Below are 24,725 nucleotides of genomic sequence, written 5' to 3' on the forward strand. Positions count from 1 at the left end.
CGTGCTCTGGACCCTTACCTGGCACTGCCCCGCCTCCCCCGCACAAAGAGAGAGGACGCTTCAGGATGTGGACAAGTGAGCTCAAGATAGAGGAGGGCCCAAAGCAGGTATTGTCTGAAATAATGGGAGTGAAGCGTTTCAGAAGGAGGGGAGCCATCATCAATATGAATCACAGCAGAAAAGCCAAGTACACAAAGAAACTAAAATTAAGCCTTTCTAGGAATTGAATTTTACTCATCTTCTTTGAAAAGCCAGGTACTCTAGTTAGTTGCTGAAGTATCAGTCTTGGGTAGTGACTTAAATAATAAATGAGGAGGGTGGAAAGCAAAAATAACACATACTTGATTCCAGAGGTAACTAAAATTGTTATTATTATTATTATTATTTTACCTACATCAGAACCCCAATATGGACTCTTTTTCATCTCTAAATCTTCTGTAGGTGTCTTCCAAAATGTTCTCTGGGAGCCTTCCTACATCTCTCAGGATCTGTATATATGTCGGTGCGGCAGTTATATACATGTTGGAAGGAACCTGTCACTTTATCCTGAACTAAAATCTAAATTTCCTTTGACAAAATGTTCCAGCTGGACTTTTCTTCCATACAAACGTGTTTGGCCTTATTAGGGAAGATTCTTAGCTAACCGTGTATTTGCTCTTGTACGTACAGTCGAAGAGTTGCACTGTGCAGTCACATCACTCTGACATCTAAGCAAAAAGGCAGGTGGTTATGAGGCACTCAGGACAACCAGATACCTGGAATTCCACAGGAAGAAAAATATGATTACTCTGAGATGGAGAATAAGTAATGGAAATAACCAGTGTCTATAGTGGTCTAGTTGACCTCAGTTGGAATTCTGTTCTGCTATTTGTCAGCTATATGACATTGGAAATTTCCTTAACCTACCTGGGATTCAGGTTTGTCTTCAGCAAAATGAGGGAAATAATAACTTACCTTGCAATACTGTTGTCATGATCAGCCACACAATACAGGGCCTGATACGTACTGTGTGTTTAGTAAGTGATAGTCATTATTGTACATATTATTGATCTTACCCCAACATAACTCTTGAGATTAGGGAAAGTTTTCTCATGACATAGAAAAATGCAATTTAAAGTAAGAAATAAAGTGGTTTCATCAATACTGCTGCATTGAAATAAGACAGTAAAAGAAGTGGAAAAGTTGCTACTTCTCCGAGAAGAAACTGAAAGGCATACCTTCTCACCCTATAAAGACATGATACACTGAAATATTGACAGGGGTCAGGCAGACAACATAAATGATTAAAGCAGATGTATATCCAGGTTCCAGGCTTGTTTGCCTTCAGATATCTAGGCCTTCCTTTCCTTGCTCTGCTCTGTACCATAGAAGGGTTCATCCCTGCAGGATGCATTCCCCAGTCTCCTCGGTCAGCTGGCTTCCTGCAAGGTGAAGTCAACAGTGGGCCAGAAGGCAAAGGTAAAGAGGGAAGCCAAGTTATCCCCGCCCTCTTTGCCTCTAACAGCTTCTCCAGCAACAGCGGCTTCTCCTATGGTTCCAGTACCTGTGAGTAGCCATGGCCCCTGGGCTCCTACAACACTCTCTCCTTTTTCTCTCCAGCCAAGTGGTAGAAACAGCTCCTTGCTATGTCAGTCTCTGGTTTGCTTCACATTTCCATGATTCTCTCCTCTACTCCATCACCTGTGTCACTAGTTTCCTATGTTACAGTTCTGGTTTCTCTATTCCTGGTTAGACTCTGACCGATGGAATCTATAAGCTGAGACACAAGAATAGCTGACAAGATTCCAGGAATGGTGGGAACCTTCTGGCCACCTGCTCCTCGCCTATGGTCAGTTGGCATATTGTAGGAGCACGGATGTAGTATGGTCAAAAACTTTCCAAATTTTCACAAGAAGCTGAACATTCAGATTTTTACATAAAATCTGCTGTCTAGAAAACATTGGCAGCTAATTGAAAAGATTGCTGGCCAAATTAAACATCTCTGCAGACCCCATATAACTTGAAGGTTAGAAATGTATAACTTCCACTTACAACTTATGTAACAGTTTATTACTTTTTTCTCAGTGTGAAGTCTTCTGCCAGGCTTATGTACAGAGAACCCCACAGCCATTCTACGAAAAATTCATTTCTCTACTGTATTTCTTTAGGTAATGCTAGGTACTCTAACAAATAAATCCCCCAATATTAGTGCCTTAACACAACAGAAATTTCCTTCTCATTCATGTAATAGTTTGGTGCAATTGTTCCCTTTCGGCCAGAGGCTTTTCCCTACACAGGCATCCAGGTTTACGAGGATTATGTCTCTACCATCTCCTGGGGCCTGAAGTCCTCTGCATCCAACCGGCAGGCGGGGAAGAGAGAGTGGAGAAGGCTTGCCCACTGATAACCATCTTGGCATACATCCCTTTGGAGAGAGCTAGTCACACGGCCACACCTAAAGGAATATTGCCTTGGCTGGGCAGCTGTTTTCCAGTCCCAGGTCTACACTGTAGGAAAAGTGTGACTTCCAGTGTACAGATAGCTGCGACTGCCACTCCCACCCTGCCTATCGACAAGGCAATAAGTGAAACTGTCTGAACAGGAGCCTCACATAAGAAGAAATCCACACTGATAAATATTTTGACTATATAAACAGAAGGAATTAGGATAATCAAGGTATCTTCAACTGTGGGCTCTAGTGAATAAAAATAGCCAGGAAAAGGGCTAGACAGACATATAAATCTCATTACAGCACAGTTTAGTGAGTATTAGCATTCCTATTAGACTCTGTGAAACCTGAGGTCTGGAAATGTTTTAAATAACTTGTCCAAAGAATCATAACCAACAATTACGCTCATCCCAGAACATGCTATTTTGGAATTCCCTCAGACAGTTGCTTTTAGATGGGGTTTATCCTATTGCAATAAAGTAACTTTTATGGCCTTCCATGGAGACAAGCAAAACAGAATAGGAAGATAATTCGGGGAGAGGCAAAAGGGAGAGTTGAGTTTGAATTTCTTATCTCATGTGGTTGAGTCCTTGGGTTGAGCTAACCCACAGAGTAATTTGGTTATTTACTTAATGCACTGAGTGACCTACAATCGTCATAATTTTTGAGGGAAAATGTGGGGAGAGCCGTAACTTAGTGACTTAGTGCTACTGAACACGCTGATCTGTGATCTGGAATTAATCAGCATTGAAAATGAAGCACCACCAAGCTGCTGAATTCATACATTGATTATTGCAAGAAACATTTTCTTTTTTAATTATTATTGTTTTTGTATTGAAGTATAGTCAATTTACAATGCTGCATCAATTTCTGGTGTACAGCATAATGTTTCAGTCATCCATATACATACATATATTCCTTTTCAAATTCCTTTTCATTATGGGTTACTACAAGATATTGAATATAGTTCCCTGTGATATAAAGTAGAAACTTGTTGTTTATTTTATATGAGAAATATTTTCAAGTGCCTAGGCTATATTACTCACCGTGGTAGATGCCAAGAACACAAGAAAGAAGAATAAATACTAACTATGAATTGAATACGTACTTTAAGCCAAGTGCTTTTACGTGTATTATCAAATATCATCTTTACTGTGATACTTCACGGTAAGCGATACTATCAACAAGTTTTATTTCCACTCTTTGATCTTTCCCACGTGTACACAGCTGGTTTGAAGAAGTTCTAACTTGGAGTTACAGCAGTCTGACTCTACAGATTGTCCTCTTCCTGTTGTGATATCCACACCCTCCCTGGCTTTTGGAAAGAGTAAAATGTTTATGATCAAGTAGGTGACATTTTAGCAGGGAGAGAAACAAGTGAACAGTTATAAAACAATGAAGAAAATGCTATTGCTCTAGGTTTATTTTAATGCTTTACTCGTTATGTTTATTATGTTTATACCATAGCTGATTCAATAGTCCACAGCTTTGCACACAGGCTTTCTTTCTTAGCCATATCCCAAGGCCACTTTTTATAACGTGTAGAAAGCACATGTTCAAGAAATGTGTTTACCAAAGTAGCTGTGTCCCATGGGTGAAAGAAGGATGATGGGGTCATCTCTGACACCTGCAGCTCATGTAAATTTGAAGGAGATTGAAACATTTACAGCTATCTTTAAAATGTGGCAGTAGTTATCATATATTTTGTGAATATATGTATGTGGATTTGTATCTATGAACAAAGAACCCAGGATAACCTGAAATCTGAAATTTGTAAGACTTAAAAATAAAAAATACTTGTATTTTAGTAATGCATTTTATGCTATCTTAATGTCCAACTTTTATTCACATTTTAAAAAATGTTTGATCTTTCTACTAGGAGAAATTGCACAATGAATTCAATAATAACAACTAGCACTTATATAGTTCTTACTATGTGTGAAGTAGTGAAAATGTGCTTTTCAAGTGTTTTATACATATTGTCTCATTTACTACATCACACTTTTGAGGAAACTCGTATGATTACTCCTTATTTACAGAGGAAGAAAGAAGCTAAACAACTTGCCTGAAGTCACACAGATTCTAAGTGGCAGAACTCCAACTGAAGTTCTACAGCGCGCGCTTCTGCTCCTCACCCTGTGGCCGCACTGCCTCTCCAGGGGGCCGGAAGCGCGAGCTGTGTAGAGCGCTGTGGGGGCTAGGTCACCTCTCTCGATGACTCGGAATCTAACTGGAGAGCTACAATGCACCACCATCTAAATTTATATCTGTGTTCAATTAATTTTAAGGAAATACCATATAACAGATACTGAATTATCACTGTTAATGGAATAAGTGAGAAAGATCAGAGAAAGGGAAGGGGGACAGGTTAGTTTTTATTGCCCGTATACGTTAAACACAGAAACTATTTTGATTCATACAAATTGCATGACAGTCTAATGAAATATTATGAGCACCCCTCATTTTACAGATGGAGGTGAAGGAACATGTCCAAACCCATGTAGTCAGGAGGTGAGTGAAGTAAGGCAGCTGTACTTGAAGTCTATTCCATGGACAAGCAGCATGAGCATCACTTGGGAGCTTGTTTAAAAATGCAAATTCCGAGGCCCAACCCAGACCTGTGGAATCAGACCCTTGGGACTTATGTTCAGAAATTTGTGTTTCAATCAGCTTTCTAGGTGATTCTAAATGCACCTTCACCTTGAAGTCTGGAGAGCACCTGGCTAAGGTCTGTGTTGATTGTGAGATCCGTGTGAGGGCAAACCTCACATCTTTGCCACTGCAGCATGCTGGGACCTGGACTAGTTGAGAGAGTTTTATGAAGGAAATAAAGATAAGAGCTGTTCTTTGAAGGATTCGTGAAATATGCGTCAGTAGAAAGGAAAGAGGAGGCATTACAGGAGGGGCCGTTTACTGGGCATGTCACTCGTGATGGCTGTCCTGTTTATCTCCCCCTAGCTTTAACTGTTGCACCCCAAAGCCTTATTAAAATTACTTATTGGACTAAGGGCAGGTACTTGATACAAAAGTGGGATCGACAATCTTGTCAGTAACCCATGGACAGACTTTGCATGAAGCGCTCTGCCAGCAATTAATTAACACTGGTAACTAACTAAGCCAACTATTTGGATTCAGACTATGGACTATGTAGGGGGAACCGTCAGTGGGTAGCAAGAACTATTGAACTTATATACAGGGAAAGGCAGTACAACATGAGAAAAACATAAAGACAAGCTTTTCTTTAGATCTTTTATCCAGTATATTTTTTTTTGGCCAATTTTCACTTATGAGTATTCTTAAATTCCTTTTTTAGGTACCCTGAGTAAATATAATCTAAGATGAACCCTAATCCTTTATGTAACATAAGAAAAAGGCAAGGAGACTTGAGGAGCAAGGCATTTGGATGGTCAGCTGTGGAGCCCAATCTGAATGGGTGGAGGTCTTTTAGTCAGGAAGTAACAGGACACAGGGCTGGTAAGTCACTTCCCTAATCCCCTCCCTAAATTCCACTTCTCTTCTTGTGATTCTCACACAAACACACACCCACACCACCATGCACCAACAGCACCACGCCAGGAGCATTAAAACCTTATAGTGCCAACTTCTTTCTAGCAAATTGCTTATCCCTAATAGCAAAGGCACTTCTTCCCCTACAGAGGCCAACTTGTCCCAAGACAGTCAAACACTTGCTTCTCTTGCTCTTCAGATGCCGGGAAGTTGGTGTCTTTGACCACACAGAGCAGCCCTGCCCTAGATATCAGGCTGCTTTGAAAAGCCTGTCTCAGCTCCTTTTCTTTGCCACTTTCCTATTTTACTGTCTCCCTTCATGCCAGCACAAGGCACAGAGATAAAAACCATTCATGCCCAAGTATCTAAACATGGTAATAATGATATTCATAGTAAATATCACCTTTCTACAAGGTTGTTTAGAGGGTATAATGCGATTATGTGTGTGAATACAATTTGTAAATTGTTAAGTAGGTCTAGATTTTAATGGTCGTAATAAGATTACTTTTATTCATGGCTCCATTAGGTTTTAAAATTTTAAGTTGTGCTGGATTTGCATAGCTAGTAAAAGGGTTTGGACTTTACTTTCCAGTATCCTTAAAGATTTAAAGCAAGGTAGAGACAGGTTAGAAGCTGAGTGCTAGCAATAAGTTATCTAGTCGTGATGCAGGGACTGGAGAGAGAAAGTTCTGAGACTGGAGGGTTAATGTAGGGGCTTACTATCCTGTACACAGGTATTTGGCCAAAAGGCTGAGTAGTGGTCATGGAAATGGAAAGGGAGGAATAGACTGATGAGGCATTTAGGCTGTGAAAACCATTAGTTTTTGGTGACTGATTGGTAAAGTAGAAAAGAGTCAAAGATGCTATGTGGTAAACTGAATTACTCTGAATTTTACCTCATGTCTAAGCTAAATTTTAGGTTTCCTTTGTTGGTGGGTATCCTCCTACAGGATCTTTATAACGTTCTTTTATTATTTTCAATGCATACTTTTGGATCCTTGGACACTTTTATTACTGCATAGGCCTTGTTTTCTACAATTTAGATCTGAATCGCTTTTTCACGATGAGGTCTTGATACGGTGCTGAGATACAGGGTCTTATTTTGTCTTTGAGGTCTCATGGAAGGTGACCCCTTAGCCAGACTCTCTGTGAAGGAACTGGGAAAGGAAATAAAACTAGCTGATCTCATCCTCCATCCTCTGCTTTTCAGTTTTTCAGTTCTACTATATTCCCCTCCATCTCAGCCTGTTAAAATTAGTGGTTCAAACATACAGCATCATGGGCAGCTACAGAGCTAGCACTGCAGTCCAGGCCTCAGAAAAAACTTAACCAATGTTTTCAATGGAAAGAACGAATCATGTCTTGTAACCACTCTGTGTGTATGTGTGTGTGAGACACCACAGTTTTACTCAACATAAATATTTGGGCTCCTTTTTCTCAAATTGAAGCATACAGAATTTCTATAATTCTGAGTGACAGCAGTTATCAGTTTATCTTAAAATACACTATATTTTCTATAAATGTTCTCTCTTTTCTAAAGTTAGCAATTTAGCTTCATCCTGCTTTATTCCTTTCTTTAGGAAGGGATGGTGTTAAATGTCATCAAGTAAAATCAGGGGATTCATGCTGAGGTCCCCACATCGGTCAATTTACATTTTGTAAGAACACCCTAAGTGGATATCGACTTCTTCTCTTAAAAAGTTAGATGGATCCATTTCAGTTGTGCACGGCCAGCTTCATGCTGTAACGTGGCCAGATTGCCATAGCTTTAATGTGAGGCACAGGTTTCTGGTGATAATACACACCAACGCTTTTCCAGCATTGGCTGAGAACAGAGCTCTAAAGAATCTGACTTGAGTCACGAGTAATGAAACATAAATGTGTGACCCCCAAACAGATGGATGAATCCTGCTAATGTTTTAATGTATTCAATGCTTTCTCAACTTAGACATATTTCCAGATAACATGACTAACTTTCTATATAACCCTTTAGTTGTATGATAAAAGGAAAAATTGCCCCGGGGGTCAAAAATCAAAACATGCTATCACAAATAGCAACATTTGTTCTCCAAAATGTATAACTTGATTGCTTTCATATAGTTTAAAATGTCTCAAAATTAAATGTGCCTGATTTGTATAAAACTATTATCAATATTAGAGTTTTAGATATCATAAATTAAAACTAGAGACACAAGTGTATCTAATTAATACTTATGTCATGACAGTATATGTGGAAATGCTGAGGAGTCACAATTTTTAAGAAATGTGTTATCTTTATACACTATTGTTTTCTGATTATTTCAGGTGAGATCAACTAGCCATGATTTATATTATGTGGATCTGATTATTTGTGTTTCCATCAAGGTTCCAGCACTGAATTGGGATGACCATATAAAGGACAGGGTATAGGGAAATCACAAGCCAGAAGGTCATCCCTGAGAATGATGTTACCTCCCTGGGGACCTGAGGAGAAGTAGCTCTTACAGGAACTTAGCAGGAACAGGCAGGTCAGGCAAGGAGCACTGCCAAGAGAGGATCTGTGACTTCTTCACTTAGGAAAGTTGCCAACCCATGGTGACCCTGAACAGAAGGAGCCAGAAGAATAAGTACCCTGATCTCAGTCTCCTCCCCATCCCTGATCTCCTGCCAGGGCTCCTTATTGGGAGAACACCACCAGAAGCCAGAGGGCTGGGGACCACACAAGGTAATCCATATAGGTTAACACTTAGGGCAGAGAGCAACATGGATAAAGGCGGATAGTGTATCTAGTTGGGCAAACAGATTTACTGCACAGTGCAGTGAAAGAAATAATGATAAATTGTACCTATTTCATGCCTCATTTTATTTTCTCAGCTTTATTGAGATATACTTGACATACAACATTGTGTAAGTTTAAGGTGTGCAATGTGATGATTTGATACATATATTGCAAAATGATTACTACAGTAGGATTTGTTAACACCTCCATCCCCTCACATAATTTCCATTTCTTTTTTGTTGTGAGACCGTTTAAAATCCACTCTGTTAGCAACTTTCATGTGTGTAACATAACATTGTTAACTAGTCACCATGCTATACATGAGATCCTCAGAACTTATTCTTACAATTGAAAGTTTGTCCAACATCTCTCCATTTCCCCCATGCCCTGCCCTTAGCAACCACCATTCTAGCCTCTGTTTCTGAGTTAACCTTTAAAAAATTCAACCTAAAAGTGAGATCATATGGTATTTTCTCTCTCTGACTTATTTCACTTAGCATAATGCCTTCAAGGTCCATTCACATGTCAGGGTTTCCTTTATTCTCGTGGCCAAACAATATTACATTGTATACACATACCTAATCTTTTTTAACTGTTCATCTGTTGACAGCCACTTAGGTTGTTTCCATATGTTGGATAGTGTAAATAATGCTGCAGTGAATACAAGAATACAGATATCTCTTCAAGACACTGACTTCATTTCATATGTCAAAGTATATATCCAAGTAGTAGGATTGCTGGGTCACATGGTAGTTCTACTTTTAATTTTTTGCGGACCTCCATAGTGTTTTCCATTATGGCTGTACCGATTTACCCTCCCACCAACAATGCACATGATCTCCCTTTCCCCTACAGCCTTGCCAACATTTGTTATCTCTTGTCTTTTTGATAATAACAGTTCTAACAGGTATGAGGTGATATGGATTTGCATTTCCCTGATGATTAATGATGTTAAGCATGTTTTCATGTGCCTATTGGACATTTGTATGTCATCTTTGGGAAAATGTCTGTTCAGTTCCTCTGCCTGTTTTTAAATCAGTTTTGTTTTTTTTTTTTTTTTTTTTTTTTGCTATTGAGTTATATGAGTTCCTAACAGTTTGGATATTACCCGCTTATCACATATCTGATTTACAGATTTTTTTCTCCCATTCCATAGGTTGCCTTTTCATTGTGGTGATTGTTTCCTTCACTGTGAAGGAGCTTTTTAGTTTGATGTAGTCATGTTTGTTTATGCTTTTGTTGCCTGCACTTTTGATGTTATATACAACGTATTGTTGCCAGGACTAATGTCAAGGAGCATTTTCCCTTTCTTCTAGGAGTTTTATGGTTTCAGGTCTTATGTTTAAGTCTTTAATCTATTTCGAGTTAATTTTTTGTGAGTAATGTAAGATAGAGATCCAATTTCATTGGATCCAATCAATCTGCATATGATTATTGAGTTTTCGCAAAATCATTTATTGAAGAGACTATCCTCTCTCCATTGGGTATTCTTGGCTCTCTTGTCAAATATTAGTTGACTATATATGTGAGGGTTTATTTCTGGGCTCTTAATTCTGTTCCATTGGTCTATGCATCCATTTTTATGCTAGAACCATACTGTTTTGATTACTACAGATTTGTAGTAGTTTGAAACCAAGAAGTGTGAGGTCTCCAGGATTGTCCTTTCTCATGATTGCTTTGGTTATACAGGGTCTTTTGTGGTTCCATATAAATTTAGGGATTTTTATTTTTATCTGCGAAAAATGAATTTGATTTTGATAAGGATTGCTTTGAATCTATAGATGGCTTTGGGTAGAATGGATATTTTAACTATATTAAGTCTTCCAATCCATGAACAACACATATCTTTTCATGTATTTGTGTTTTCTTCAATTTCTTTAATCAAAATTTTAGTTTTCAGTGTACAGTCTTTTATCTTCTTGGCTAAATTTATTCTTAAATATTTTATTGTTTTTGTGCTTTTGTGAATGAGATTTTCTTTATATCTTTTTCAGATAGTTCACTGTTTACAAAAATGCAACTGATTTCTTATGATGATTATTATCCTGTAATTAGTTATAACAGGTTTTTTTTTTTTTTTACAGAGTCTTTAGGATTTTCTATCTATAAGGTCATATTGCCTGCAAACAGACAATTTTACTTCTTTTTGATTTGGATGCCTTTCATTTACTTTTCCTTGCCTGATTATTCTGGCTAGGATTTCCATTACGATGTTGAATAGCAGTGGTGAGAGTAGGGACCCTTGTCCTATTGCTGATTTTAGAAAAAAAGCTTTTAACCCTTCACTGTTGATGTTAGCTGTCAGTTTGTCATATATGGCCTTTTTTATGTTGAAGTATGTTCCTTTTATACCCAATTTGTTGAGTTTTCATCATGAAAAGATGTGCATTTTTTAAAAAATACTAGCCAGAACAATCAGGCAAGAAAAAGAAATGAAAGGCACCCAAATCAAAAGGAAGAAGTAAAACTGTCTTTGCAGACAATATGATCTTTTATAACGTGTATTCATTAACAAGTTACTGTAGCTATATAACAGTATGATAGGATTCTGGTTTTGACTGTATATTTACTTTTAGCATGTGATGTATATTTTCATATGTCTTCATGTTACTCATTAGCATCCTTTCATTTCAGCTTGAAAAAAATCCTTTCATTATTTCTTGTAAGGCATTTCTAGTAGTGACGAACTACCTCCGCTTCTGTCTGGAAAGTCTTTATCTCTCCTTCATTTCTGAAGGACAAGTTTGCTAGATAGAGTGCTCTTGGTTGGTAGTTTTTCTTTTTCCTTCAGGACTTTGAATTTATCACTCCACTCTCTTTTCTCACACAGGAAAAAAATATCTTTCATCTCCATTCATTCAGAATGCTTTCTAGAAGACAGTGTCTTCTTAACCAGGGGATATTGTTGGTCCACTTCATTCTAGATCTCTGTAGCACAAAACACTGCAAACTAAGGTCATCTGAATATGAGAAAGGGTTTAACAAGGTTAGGATGAACAGGGCAGGAGTCAGAAACTAAAATGGGCAGTCTCACTGGCAAGCAGGTGGCTGCACTAGTAGACATACTCTCTCCTCCTTTGTGAGTGCCAATACAGCATGTATCAGTTACATTCTGCCACACTAATGCTGTTAAACAAGTCATTCCAAAACTCAGTGGCTTAAAACACAATAATCTGTTCTTTCTCAAAGAGCTGCAGGTAGGCTGGGGATCAACTAATCTAGATTGGACCCAACTAAATGGCTCTGCTTCAATCTGTATGTCTGGTTGGACTTGGTTCGCTTAGTTCATTCTGGCTGAAGAGGCTGCAAGGATGCTCTTTTCATGGAGATGGCAGATATACAAAGAGGTCTAGTACAAAAATAATAATGCCACTTCAGGTCTAGGCTCAGAGTAGGCACACTGGACAATGCTTGCTCCAAAGAAATTGAACAGTGCAAGACACATGGCTAAGGTCAGAAACAAGGCATAGGAAAGAATTATCATGCTCCAGATAAGGTCATGGCAAGAATAGGGATGTGGAAAGGGATGAAAAATTGGAGATAAAGTTTCAGTCTACTACAATCTACCCTGCTCTGACCACAATTATTCATTTGCAAAACATCCCCCATATAAAAACAAATCAAAACAAAAAAACCAGAAACAAACAAAAATCTCACCCTCTTCCCAGAATCATTAAAAGTCTCATGCCACGTGACATAAGGCTCAACATCCAGGATCTTGCCATCAGCAGCAGTCCAGATGAGGCCTTTTTTGATCTGGAAACTTATCAACTAAAATGGCAAGTTACTTCCCCCAAACGCAACAGACACTACTGGAAGAGTGAAAGAATAATTGCAATAAACACTCCTATTTGAAAGGGGAAGAGGGAAGAATGAAATGCAGGCTTATAGTAGGCATTGGACTATAAACATTTTGAAATCCCACTGGGAGAATGCTGCCAGGCACCCCTTTTTTGGAGATAGGGAGTGGTCTTAGATAAGATCCTAATTCTGCTTCCAGGGGATGGTTCCCCAATCACTCACTCTCCAGGTTTGCTGTTCTGCCTTCTTGAATGGCCTTTCTCCTCAGTTATCCTCTTTGGCCATTTCTGAAAAGAATTTTGTCTCAAGTGCCCTTTATGGAAACCGACCAACTCTCTCAGACTGTTCCCTGCTGTAGACAGTTGGGAGCCCAGAGATCTTCCAACATTTCCAGCAGGTCCAGCTCTCTCAGTCCTGGATTTCAGTACTTTGCCAACCAAATCTCTTAAAAGTGTCGTGCACTTTCTCTATTTTTTTCAATATATTTCATGGGCCCCAAAACACAGACACAAGTTTCTTAAATGTCCACTTTTCCCCCTACTTGAAATCTTGGACCCATGAGGCTTCTGTGGGACTATGCCAGTAGATTTTCTTACAGTGACTATCTTCCTACGTAGCAAATGCTTTATTTTGTGATTAAAAAAAAAAATTGCTCCTGAGGTTCAAAAAAGGTATCTACCAACAATAAAATGTTACTCTTCTAGAAATATATAAACTGATTCTTCTGTATAATTTGAAATAAATAATTATGTTAAAAATTAAGCTTGCCAGATTTATATAAAATTGTCAGTGTTTTTACATGTTATTGATAAACAGCTGAAAAAAAACAACAAGCTCTTTTTCCAGAAAACCTTCCTAAAGATGCCCTTTTTTTAGAGCTGAAAGAGATCTACTAGGTACCAAATTAATACTTTCCAAAATCTTAACAAAAGTTCTGAAGGCCAAACTTTGATTTGTTCTATGTCCCAGGCAGTATGCTAATACTGATTTAATTTTGCTCCCACTCTGTAACTTAATCTGAAAATCTTTTACTGACTGGAAAACTGACGAGGAGGAATGGTTTAACTTTCAAAGCCCACAATTTCTGGATTTATAACATTCTGCTTACAAACTGGTAAATTCTTTTCCAATCTCTTTTAGAAATAGATTATATACAGCTCACCCTTTTTATAGTTTGCTTAGAAATCATCTTGCCCAAGTCTACAGTTTGGTGAGGTCCATTTTTATCATCCAAGTTGTATGAGGTGGAAATCTCAATGTTTTGCCTCTTTGCCACATGAGTCATTATTTTTCCAGGTATTTTTCAATTCCTTGCCATTTTCCCAGTCTTCACCCACCACTCAGTCTCAAATCCAATGGCTTGTACTTCATTTGTTTTACTTCCATCTGCACCCCACTTCCAGTACCAAGTTTGTATCAGTTAATTATTGCTACAGTGTTGTTGCTGAACAAACAACTTCAACTCAGAAGCTCAAAACAAGATAATCATTTATTCTCAGAGATGTGAGGTAAGGCATGGCCTGGTGGCTCCTGCATTGAGCTGTAGGTCCAGGTAATCCTGACCGTCATTCAGGTCTACTCCACGTGTGATCACCCCAGGGCTCTGGCTGAAGGAATAATAGCTACACAGGGAAGCTTTTCTCTGATGGTGGCAGAGGTCCGAAGAGAATGGTGGAAACACCTGAGGCCCCTACAGCCTACTCTTGGAACTGGCACTGTGTTATTCCTTCCCCTACCTGCCATTGACCAAGGAAGTCCCTTAGCTAAGCCTAAAATCCAGTAACAAAGAAATATATACCACTCTTGATGAGGCCATGGCAGAATACTCATGCAGGGAAGGATTGGGGTCAATAATTTAAAATACCACACTTCGAGAGTCCCAAATAGTCCTGTCTTCCACCAAGAATTTATAAGCAGGACCAGCACAAAGAATATCTGCTTCTTTATTGATAAATCCTTAATACTAGAATTATAATCAGCTGGTGCCTCATTATTCTATAACTTCTAGTTTGTCACTGGTAAAAATGTACATGTTGTTGTCAGTTCACTCTAAAAACACCTTATGTTACCTACCTGTTTCGGTGCTGGAAACTCTTATGTGAATGAACAAAATGCTAAGACTCATGATGAAGGTTATCATCTCCTTTCTTCTCATTGTCATAGTATTAGAACTGCCACTTGGTCCTCAAAATGCTCATCTTATCTGCTATCACTTAGAAGTTTGTACTAAGTCTCACATTATCCTTCATAAATGCCCACAAATTGTGAGAGGATGAAGTGCTCTATTCCTGTTGCTCTAGAAATTTCCACCAGCCTTGCTCCGAGAACCATTTAGGCCATTTACTGGGTTGACAATCTTAGTTGAACAGCCTATGGAACCAATTTTCTCTTTGTTCCCATTATTATTTGCTAATTTTTACTCTGCCATCTAACATCAAAATCCAGCAACTCACTAAGAACAATTCAAGGCATCCTAATTTGGAGCATCATTTAACGATGTACTCTAGTGTACTTATTCAGGGTACAATGATCTACATTTATCTATATTTTGGTCTATATGTTTATATTACCCACAACAGTGTTGCAAAGGGTTTACCCAACTTGAAAATTTTGCCATTAACTAGTAGCTCTTTTCTAGTTTAATTCTGTCACTGTGTGTTTTGCTACATTATTCAAGTTACCTAATTCCTTGGCCTTGGAAGGGTAATTCATATAAGATTAAAATACTTAGAATAGATTTAACAAAAGATGTGTAAATCCTCTATACTTAAATATAAAAATGAATTGTTGTGTGAAAGTAAAGAAGATGGAAACAAATGGAGAAATATAACAAATTTATAGACTGAAAAAATCAATATTTTTAAGCTGTTAATTCTTCCCAAATGGATCAATCTATTTAGTATAATCCCAATAACCATTCTAGCAGGTTTTTGTGGAAAATGCCAAACTGATTCAGAGTGCGATGCTAAAATGTGTAGTAGTGTAGAGAGTTGGTTCAGCTCTCAGACCCTGCACGCAGACTCCTGGCTCTACCATTTTCTATTCCCACGTGTGACCTTTGACCAAATAAAGTTCCACAATTCACTGTGATATTTGCTCTGTCTGAAATTTGGTATGTCCCCTTACTTTGTAAATAACACTTATGATTTTCTATAAACTGATGTGTTGGTAGTTTTTCAAATGGGCCACCAACTATGTTCCAGGAACACAGAGACAATAATATCAAACTCAGCTGTCTCTGAACTTTTACTCTCTCATTTCTAAAGAGAATAGCAATAGTAACCTGTCTCATGGAATTTCTGTAAAGATTGAATGATACAATGCAAACTACTTGGCAAAGAAGTCCCTGGCACATAACAGAGATTCAATAAACCTGGACTATCTAAAGGGAAAGAAAGGATAAAAGGAAAAAGAAGGATAATAAATGTGAGTGAGAGTTGGACACAAATGATGCTTTTGTAACTCACAGTATATCACACTACAATGATTAAACAAGACCAGTTTTGGGGCCTCAGATAGAGAAGTGAGCACAAATAATGCTTTTTTTTTTTTAAATAATGCTTTTGTAACTCACACTACATTGGCTATGGAATGATTAAACATGACCAGTTCCTGAGCCTCAGATATAAAAAAGGGTCATCTTTTCAAATACAAAAGAAAAAAACTATTTTGGGGAAAAGTAAGCCAGTTACCTATGGCATATCAGTTCAAGCAAGAAGGTCCACTATGAACGATAAGGAATAAAGGATTTATGATAGAACTTACTGAATTTTGGGAACTGGTGATGGCGTCTATGAAAAGCCGCTGTCTCTGTGTCTGGGGAGGTCTGAAGTCATGGAATGTAAACAGGCACATATTTAAGATAAAAAGCTGGGCATGAAATGGGTGAAAGCAAATGCAAATTGGAATGTGAAAGAGTAAACAGGAACCCACAAGACAAACTAGAAGTTGCCGGCGGCTCTCCCTCTCCGTGCCTCTAAACTTGACCACACAATGGCTGTATACAAAGCTGGCACACTCGACCTCACAGTTGTGTACACGTCTGGCCCAGGTCTCAGGGAAGCTGGGAGTATCCAGTGAGAGCCAGAGAAGCCGCAGACCCAGCTGCTGCAGGACATCAGCAACGTGTATCTGAAGATCAGCTACAATACAGCCTCTGGCGTCCTGCACACTAACCCTCCCAGCATAATTACTGCTGCTTCACGCCCATCTTTTAAATCTTGCATAAATTTTCTTACAGCCAGCCCTAACTTGGACCCACACAGAGAAGAGAATTCTGGGAAATGTATTTCCCAATAAGACCACTTCTCAACCTCTATGATAAATTATCATGTCTTATTTTTATCACTGACTATTAAATCCTGTGGTAAATATATAAGAATAAATGCTTTGTGTGTGTTTGAGATAGTAAGAACTATCATATATTGATAATTAAATGCATAAAAGAAAAATCAACTTCCACTGAATGTTCGTTATGCATGAAATATTTCTCAGCACCTTTCACATTACCATAATAATCCTCACAACTGCATTGTAGAGTATTCTCTAATTTACGTTGATACTCATTTAAAAATTAGGCTCACAGGTGAAATAATTCCCAAAGGATCCAGAATATATGGCAAAACGTGATCTGAACATGGGTGTCTGATGTCAAAGTAGAGATGCCTTTTGTACTGGATTACAGCAAAAAAAAAAAAAAAAAAAAAAAAAAAAAAAAAAAAAAGAAGAAGAAGAAGAAGAAGAAGAAGAAGAAGAAGATCGTAGTTAAAACTATTAAGAAAAAATATCAAAAAAGTTCTAAGAGCTTGAACATGTTAGTGGCAGGTAGATGGAAACAGTGATGATTAGATGGCTTGGAAATAATTCATTAAAAAAAAGGGTACTACATCCAGAGACGAGAAAGCTGAAAGGCAGAATGGTCTTCACATATGTGAAGGATTCTTACTAATAGGTCTGCATGGTTGTCAAAAAGGTGATGATTCTGTGATTGACAGGAAGACAGCAACACATACAGGCAAAGGATATGAGTTCTCTTAGGGCAGGTAAAACATATAATTTACTACAAACAGACAGCTGTACAAGCCAGGCAAAAAGAGCACCACATCCAGACAGAGAGGCAAGCCAGGCCTCCTGACCCTTCAAGTCCTTATGAAGCAGTCTTTCTACTTGGATACTACCTAATCGGAGTTAAGATTCTGTCACATCCTTCAAACAGACTTGGCTTATCATTCTCAAAGGTTTTGTAACTTCTGGCTATTTCTACCTGTTATTGAAACTCTGGCCATGTGCTTGACTCTTCACCAGGTTCAAGAAATTTGTAAAAACCTCAGCACAGATCTGAGTTGAATGTTTTCCGGGCATAGCACACCCCTTGCCTGCTCAGGCTTTAGGCCTGCGTGCGATCAATTCATTCGGCTAGTAGAGCTTTCATATCCAAAAATGACGGGGCGGAAAAGAGGAAATGATCTTAAACTCTGAAACTAGAAGTCTAATTTAAGTACAAAAATACGTTTTATGATAGTGGGACTTCAAGAGACTAGAATGAGGACTACAGAATTTCTATGACTTAAGGTTTTTGCTTTTTAACAGAATAGGTCATTTTCTCTCTGGTTTGCTATAATTGTGATTCTAGATAGTTCACCTTCCAAAATTTTATTCAATTTTACTCAATTGAATTTTATTTAATAATTCTTTTAGAATATATCTGAGTGCCCACCACATACCAGGTACTGCCTAGACGTCAAAAAATGGAAGACTTGACTATGTAGGTTTCAAAAAGAGATTATAAAAATCCTTCCTGATACACACCAAATAAAGTTATCAGACTTCTACAGTTTGTTGTAATTTGATACTTCCTCTTCCTTTGTAAGTAACAGATCTGTTTTCCATAAGTCATTTTCATAAATATACATGTAGTATCTTTGTTATGATGGTTGAAAACTGCCTTTGTAGTCCATATAGATCAAGACTTGGCCACCACAATATTGAATTATTAGCAAATTATTCATAGAAAGAACATTTTCAACATTATGGAGACAATTCAGAAACTTATTTTTCTTAGTAAATATTTTAAACACCCTAATTAGCAATCAGCTACTAATAATTTTTGAATTTTCTGTTCAAACAAAAGGTAGCAGGCAGGTTTCATGAAATAATTATGAAGAGTTTGTGCCAACATAGAGACATTCGTGAGCCACTTTATATGGTTTTTCACCTTCCAGAGTATCTGCGAATATTAAACCAAATGCCTACCATATTCCACATCCTTTACTGATGCCTGGTAACACTGCCTCCTTGTTTAAACAGCTTTCTGGGAACTTTTCTTGGTCTGTGATGAGGACCAACTAGATTTATATGTATCCTCTTCTCCTAGGATTCCTTTTCTCACTATTCATTGTAAATTTAATTTTTCTTTTTTGTTTTCTGGTGGGGGGAGATAATTAGGTTTATTTATTTATTTATTCTTGGGGGAGGTCCTGGGGATTGAACCCAGAACCTCATGCATGCTAAGCATGTGCCCTACTACTTGAGCTGTACCCTCCCTACCCCCTCATTCTAGTGGTTGGACATCTCCTGCTTTCAATTTTCTCTTTTTTACAGCCTCTAATTCTCATTTTAAGGTTGCAGCCACTTCACTATTTATCTGAAGACATTAATTATAATGTTTTTAATATTTTTTCTGCTCTCTGAATTGTTTAGTAATTCTTCAAAGTTCTTTTGCCTTTGGTTTATTTGTGCTCTCTCTCCCATGTTATGGGGCCTTTTTTCCCTCCATAAAATGGCCGTCCATTCATATTTCAGTTGCAGTGCTAAGAAGCTGCTTGGATACTCTGTGTCCATGGGCTGGTCTTATTTACTGTCTCTCATCAGGCTGAACCGTTTTACCAGGGAATCTGGAACACTCAATACCTCTAGGATTTCTTCTACCAAAAGGAATGCTTTACTTTCCCATCTGGGATTTATAGCCTGGCTGCCACTGTTCTTAGATTCAAGTAGGGAAGTTCTCTCACTTTTCAGAATGTAGATTTTTACATAATCTCACTTTTTTCAGCATAAGACTCTCCACCTTCAGCTATGTCTTTTGGGACAGACTCATGAGAGATTAAACCTCTGATTTTCAACCAGTCTAAGGTATATCATGTGGCTTGGCTTCTAGGATGTAAAATGTGCTATAACTCTTGTAGCAGAAACACCCTGTCCACAGAGGAGCAAGGTATTTTTGAGCAGAATTACAATGGACTCAATCTATCTACTGGAGAAATAATGTCCTTAAATAGCTCTATGTGGCCAATTATAAGTTCTCACAGAACAGCATTATAGAATGTTGCTAAATTAATATAAAATAATATCAGCAAATTCTCTAACTACACAATGCAATGGACATCAAGTCACAAAAGTACCATACTCCTTAAAAATTATCCTCAATCCCTCATAATGCCTCCTCTGTCTGTTTCCATGGTCTCCGGGGTCCTACATCATCCGCGTTCTCAGTTCCCGCAGCTCCACTGGTTTCAGGGCTTCATACTGGCTCTTTCCCCCTGGGTGCTTTGGTGTCCCTCTTAGATATTGCTTTCTCTTAATCCCCAGGCAATATCAACTCTCTCTCTCTCATTACTTCCATTTTAATGAGGAGATATTTCTTCCCCCTCTGTCAGTATTGTATATATTAATATGCTTTAAAAAGAAAAATCTAATAGCACTCCTAGAAACAGAGGCCAAAAATCCCTCTCAATTTCAAGATAGGACAACATTGAAACTAGACCCACTACAGCTTCCTTTCCTGGTGAGTTTAGGTATGTCTTATGATCATTTAAAATTCTCATTCCTTGGAATTCTTCAGAATTCTTCAAGAGAGGGGTGGGCCAAACTTTACCCCGTTCCTCCTCCTGAAATCTCAATTCTAGAGTTGGACTCCTGATCTAGTTGAAGATCCAGAGTATGTGAGGGAGGTGACTGCCAACATATACCATGGCTTCTGGTATTCTTTCAGTCCATTGAAAGTGCCCTCTTAAGAAAGACCCTGAGAGTTGAAATCCTGCATATAGGCACAATTCATAAATGCATCAAAGGGGGCTGATTGGGAAGGAAAACAAGAAGCTGTCTCTCTCTTCTCTCTATCTCTCTCTCTCTTTCTCTCTCTCTCTCTCTCTCTCTCTCTCTCTCTCTCTCTCTCACACACACACACACACACACACACTCATACCCCTCTGCCTTTGGCAGTTAAAAATTATGACCAAACGCTGCTTAGTAGCTCCCAGTTGCTATGAGGTTATAAAGGAAGACAGCTGATCTCTAAGGTAACAAGTGTCCAAGTCAAATAAAGCCATACAGATTAAAGTCAACACTTAAAAATTAAAACGAAATGGTATCCTGGACTGGCTGTGAGGTGCAGGTGTTCCATACTCTCTATGACCAACAGCCTTAACCAAACAGGTTGTAATTACAGCATCTTAGTTCAAAACTTCCAGCCAAACTCTAGCTTTGTTCTCCTGATAAAGCTTTACCTGGAATGGTAACTGTTTGAAATACAAGAGAAATTTAGACAGACAGAAAAGACAAGGAGTCCTTGAGAAAGAGACTCTGTTTGTACCTGGATTAGTGGGTAAAAGCCAGAAGTCAGGGTCATGCCTTTTCCTAATGTGTCTTTAAACAGAACTAAGGCCCTGATGATAAAGGTTGCATAGACAATAGGGTCTGGGGTGGCTTCCTTCCAGCAACATATTTCTTGCTACGCAGGATACAAATATAAATAACTTACTATTCCTCACACTTATGTCCTTCTTTCCCTTCCCTCTCATTCATTTTTTCTGTATTTTCAATCTGTCCCCCCAACCCTAATGCCCCATTTCCCATGGCAGAAACACAAGTGCATAGTGAGAAAAGCCCAGAATCTAAAATCAGAAGACTCAAGAGTCCTCAGCTCCATCACTTGATAGCTGTGAAAATCAGAAAAATCTTTGAATCCTTGTGAACTTAATTCCTACTTTGTGAAATGGGAATAATCACCATACTATTTTAAGATCTGAGTTGAGGATCAGATATCATCTTCGTTAAAGCATCTTGCAGTAAATAAGTGCTCCTTATTAATATTCCTTAAAGAGTTTGAAGGAAACAAGGATTCATAGGCATATGAATAGCAAAGGTGCCACGCTGACCTCATAAATGTCTATGTTTAAGTTCCATTTTTAAATTCTGATTTTTAGGTTGGATTCTTTTCTTCTAATTTGTGTGGAATTCTGACATCAGGCCCAGTAATACTGAATACTAACCACATTTTGTTGGTGATACTATGATAGCAAATAGCATGAAGATGCATTTTAATGACCAATTCTCTCCTTTAGTTCATTAAAAAGGATATGAATTTTAACAGCCAACACTTCTTGGAATGCTTACTATGTTCCAGGCAGTGTTCTAAGTGAACACGTGTGTTATCTCATTAAATCGTTGTAACAGTCCTATGAGGAATTGTCCCCACTTTACAGATGAAGAAAGGAAAGAGCAGAAGAGCATTTACCTGAGGGAGAAGCAACGGTGCCACAGTTGGAACAGAGCCATCAGCCCCCGAGCCTGGGTTCATAACGAGTGGACTGGAAGACCTCTCCACATGACTACTGTATACTGAGAGGACTGTTAATCAGTCAAAGTCAGAACGAAAGGAAGCAAAAAGATCCCCTAGTCTACCCTTCCCTCAGATGGAGAGAGTCGGCCTACAACATCCCTGAAAGATCACCACCCCGCCTCTGTCGAGCTGACACATCTCAAATTCAGCTGCTGCTGTTTGGTCAGCCTGAGCCAGCTCTGGGTGGTGGCAAATCCAGGTGTAAGAGGTTTCCTGGCAACTAGAACCGTAACCTTGGCCGAACAGCCCCAGCCCTCGATTTTTCTTTCCCTCATTTCACCCGTACGTGTCTTTCCTTTCTTTGTCAAATATCTTCTGGCTTTCCAAAAGAAAAAAGAAGAATTAAAGCTTGTTTCATGAGGCCAGAAATGAGTTATTTTCAGGGTTTGATACCCTATTATTGCTATTTTTTTAAATACAATGTTATCTTTTTAATTTCCACCCCTCCATTTCTTAACAGACAGAGGTTACACGTTTTTAAAAAGTCAAAATCATATTCCTTCCTGTTATTTTGGAAAACGTGGGCATTCACTTGAAGAAAAGCATTCTTTGTGACACTCAGGTCAAGGGTCCCCGTTCGAAGGCCTGCTTCAGCTGGGGGCCGTGCTCGCACCTCACTGGGCTGCCCCACCGCGGTGGCAAGGGAGTCAAGCGTCAAGGACAAAAGAGGCACCTTCGTCCTGATGCTGTGTTTCTCACAGGTGAAACGGGAAATCAAATCCCTGCCTCTCCCGGCAGCACTGTCCTCTCTGAACAGGACATTAACTTCCACAAAGGAGCCTGGTGGTAAACGGGGTGATTAGCTAGATAGGCCTGAACAGCTGGGCTCCGGAGCCGGCAGCGCGCGGGGGAGGGGCAGGACCAGCACCCGGGCCTGTGGTTCCATCTAAGCGGCGGCGGCGGCGGCGGCGGCGGCGGCAGCAGATGAAAAGCTTCCAGAGGTGGGGGCAGGGGAGAGCCCAGATTGTAAACATCTCTTGCCTGTTGCCTAGAAGCAGTGGCAGCAAACAATCCAAAGACTGCTCCTAGATTTTCAAAATTTCCTTTCTACGCAGGGCTCTGTTTCTTTTTAAAATATGCGGCCATTTTATAAGGTCATCAGCCCACCTGCGACGTGTGCGTGTATTTTCATAATTTCCCAGCCACCTCGTTCTAACTGCTTACCTAAAGTGGTCAATTATGGTTGAGCAAAACCTTGTTAATGTAAGTACATTAAATCTGCGGCTTTTATAAACCTTTTAATGACTGTTCTATATTAGGCACTCGTATTTTTAAGAACCAACAGAAATTTAAAAATATACTTTGTTTATAGGGCAAATTTGATTATTCCTGATTGATGATTTTCTGAAACAAGGTGTGAGGAAGGGTGGGGGTTATGTATTATAAATTGGTTGAAAATGTGGTAACAGTAATGTTATAGGCTGTCTTGCAGAAATGAACTATGAAATATCACACGCACACTCATACACTCACACATGTGCACAGAGCAAGAAAAGGGCAGGGCAGTAATAGTGGAAGATTTTAATTACCTACGCATAGGACAGGATTACATCAAGTGGAGGAAGTAGGGTTGGATCTGGTGCAAAGCTGCTTTCTAATTTAATGTGTACATCAACCTGAAAAGGAAGGAAAGAATGCCAGGCTTCCAATTAAATAATATTTAGGACTCAAAGGAAAGAGAGAATATGGAAAGCAGTGATTAAATCTCATTAAGCATATGATTTAATCCCAAATAGAAGCTAGAGGTGTTTAGAGACAACATGGAAATTTAGGAAGACCGAAAATAAAATACAGCATATAATCATTAATTCAGAAAGAGACAGGCCACTGAATTAAGGTTAGGGTAAATAACAGGGAAGTTGTTTTTAAAAACACAGCATCACCCAGAATGCCAGTCCCACTAATAAGTGGTAAATTTGTTTTAGCATTTTACAAGATCAAAGTGGAAAAGTAATGTTTCTAGAATGATGCAGCAAAGAAAAGGCTCCCCTACCCTTTTCCAAGATCCAGAAATTTTAAAGAAATTGAAAATCAAATCCTGTACCCTTGGAAGGGAACGCTGAAAGGGCCCAGGGGAGAAAATGTGACCAAAAATTTTACCAAATCAGAGGATAAACTTCTTTGATGACATTAAAAGCACTCAACCCAGCAAGGCATCCTTAGGGCCATTAAGGGGGTGAGTGGGCAGTCGGCAACAGAGGAGGCTGCCTTTGCTGAGAGCCTCAATGAATTCTCTGCCTGTGTATTTACCAGAGAAGCTGAAGGTCACGTCCCGGAAATCGGGATACATTTTCTTGAGGGGAAAAGTGAAATGTTAAAAGGATTTTATGATCACATAAGAGCAGAGAGTTGGGCAATTAGAACTATTAAAAGTTGACAGGTCACAAGACCCAGATTAAATATGTCATGGAAATCTGAGAGAAGCGCAGAGGAAACAGGAAATGCCTTCCGCAGCATTTCTTAATAGCTCGCTTGGAAGGAGACTGAAGAATCCAGCCCGGAGCTTTTCTAGGACTAGGTGTTTAAAGGAAATCCTTGGAATCTTTAGAAATCCAGCCACCCATAACCTGAGTCATGGTGACAACGCAGATAGTGCCCACCCTTATTTTGCA

The 24,725-nt window shown here is 38.9% G+C and overlaps 1 protein-coding gene across 2 annotated transcripts in view; it reads right to left on the reverse strand.

The window, feature by feature from the left end:
- CXXC4 (CXXC finger protein 4) overlaps positions 1 to 24,725 on the reverse strand; it is a 296,903-nt gene that overhangs the window by 79,596 nt on the left and 192,582 nt on the right. Inside the window, exon 1 of one of the 2 annotated variants that reach the window (XM_032461061.1) lies at positions 668 to 755. The exons of the other annotated variant lie outside the window; for it this stretch is intronic. The gene's annotated coding sequence lies outside the window, so the exon portion shown is untranslated. Of the gene's footprint in view, positions 1 to 667; positions 756 to 24,725 lie in introns of those variants that run through there. 2 annotated transcript variants of the gene reach the window in all.

This window comes from Camelus ferus, chromosome 2 (assembly GCF_009834535.1).
Source record: "Camelus ferus isolate YT-003-E chromosome 2, BCGSAC_Cfer_1.0, whole genome shotgun sequence".
NCBI lineage: Eukaryota > Metazoa > Chordata > Mammalia > Artiodactyla > Camelidae > Camelus > Camelus ferus.